Genomic DNA, 2396 nt, shown 5'->3' on the forward strand with positions numbered 1-2396 from the left:
ACCATCGCCCCGCAGCTCGGTCCGCCCTGAGACTTTTTGGGGGGTGTTAATTCACAGTTGCCCCCTCCGCTCTCCAGCTGGGGTGGGGATGTGCAGGGAGGGATTTCTCGACCTGAGGTGTGATGTGGGATCAAGGAATGAGCTGCATGATGTGGAGCAGCCCCGGGGTACAGCTCTGCTTGCTCATACATTAATACTTTGGGCAAAGCGGGAGGCACGTCGATGCCTGGGGTCCCCTGCACCTTCTCCCCACCATGCCTGCACGGGGACCTGGGGACACCCCTGTGTCCCCTTCGATCCCAGGAGCATCCGCCCCGGCACCCCTGGAGCAGGCGTGAGGAGCTGGAGGGGAGCGGGGACCCAGCCCCAGCCCCAGGGGAGCAGGCTGGGATGACTCAGCCTCTACTGGATCCAGACCCAAATCTAAGATGCTATTATGACTTATAAATATTTGAATTTTGTTTTCCTCTTTTGCAATCAACTCCTTTTTTACAGGCTGTCCTACAATCATAGTTTTCATCTCCGGCGGTGCTGGCCTGTTGCTGGAAGGCAAACAGCAAAGCCACTGTGCCTTTTAACACGCCGGACCAAATCAACGACATAATCTCTTCGAAGAAGATGCCAATAGGCAAATTTAAAATGGCAGATAGATACTCTCTAAACCCAGCCTCTTATCTTTTGGGCTTGGATTCAGGAATGTGCCCTCACAGGACTGACACTAAACATGCAGTGCTGGCAATAATGCGATTTAAGACCATTTAAGTTTAAGCAACCCAGCACACCTCAGCGCATCCCTGGCTCAGCCGTGAGGTCCTGAGACTGACGGACACCCCCAGCCGCCTGCTTTTCTTTCCCTCCTGCCCTGCTCCACCTATTTAACAGTATAATCCACAATCATTTCTTTTTTTGCCCAAGTAGGGATTACAGTTTATTTTCTTGAGATGACTTTTTCTCTTCGCTTTTAAATCGCACCAGTAAAACCCACCCTGGGAAGAGGAAGAGTGTAACAGAAACTGAAAATCATCTACTTTCGCATTAAGAAAAAGGAGCACTGAATATTTCTGGTGGCTCGGTTATTACAGCGCATCTTGAAATGATATTCTAACAAGAAATGAAGATGTGCTGAGGTATTTCTGCATTTTCTTCCTGACCTTTCCACAAGTTTCATCAGAAAATAGAATGAGAGTTACTATGGGCAGAATGTATGTGGCTCCTTCCCCTCCCAGGTGTGCAGATCAAACTGCTCCACGGGGCTCCTGAAATCCTCCTGTGAAGTAAGAGGGGGCTTTTCAGGTCCGGTAATTGATCTGAGTCCTGACCTCTCCAGCATAGCTGTGGCTTTACAACAAAACGTTTATTCATCTCCAGCCAGATTTATTTTTAAGCACCCCCTTGGCAAGCGTGAATAAGTTTTGTCTAATGGATTCTGTTCCTGAGGCTATCTGCATTTTGTTCACTGCAAACTCCAAATATATTTGCCCGAATTATTACTACTAATAATATAATGCTTGTGTTTGAGATGTTGGGCAGACACAGAAAAAGCCACAGCTTTTGCCCTGAGATTTTAAAACCATTGAGCTTTATGGCCGGGCAAACAGCGAGCGTGTGATGGCAAACGATCAGCACCACCAGGCCCATTAGGGAACCTGCAAATTACAAGCTGATTTACTAAGGAGGATTGACCAGAATAACTCCTGCAGTGTGAGACATTTGGCAATATTTCATGGGTAGAAATGCTCATTCTGGCCATTCTCTCCCACGCAGAGCACTGGGGCTGCAGGAGTTGAGTGGCAAACACCAGCATCCCGCAGGTTGTAGGATGGGAAGGGGTGGCTGAGAAGAAGCCACCAGGAGGGCTCAGGTCCTGTCGTGCCAGGATGGTGACAATCTGCCAGGCAAAAGTGGCCCTTAACCCCAGCACTGAGGAGGCCCCAGCCAGGAAGTGTCGCTGCAAAATTCCCTGCGGGAAAGGACCACAGGGAAACCATTGACTCAGTGACGTGCAAATGTTTGATAAGGAGGCACCAAGTTCAACAGCTGTGGGGGGAAATTATCTGCATGTTCGACAGAAGCACAACACTTCCCGTCAGGTGTCTGACTGATAAAATACGGCGTTTCGATACAATCTGAATTAGGTGTCTCGGCATAGCTCATTTGGGGCAAATATCCGACACTTTCTGCTTCCTGCCTCAGCTCAGCAGAAAAGCCGCATGCAAAACGTTACCATTTCCCAGCAGTGGAAATTCTGCTTTTTGGCCAGTTGCAGCATCAATAGAAACAGTGGTTCAGAACAAGCCCATGAAACTTGTCCATATCAGTGTTACAGCCCTCAAGCTGGCTTGTTTTGCTAAGGGAGCGGCAGAGGGATGGCTGGCTAGGCCAGAGCTCTGGGAGCC

Source organism: Apaloderma vittatum, unplaced genomic scaffold (genome assembly GCF_000703405.1).
Source record: "Apaloderma vittatum isolate BGI_N311 unplaced genomic scaffold, ASM70340v1 scaffold12664, whole genome shotgun sequence".
Lineage (NCBI taxonomy): Eukaryota > Metazoa > Chordata > Aves > Trogoniformes > Trogonidae > Apaloderma > Apaloderma vittatum.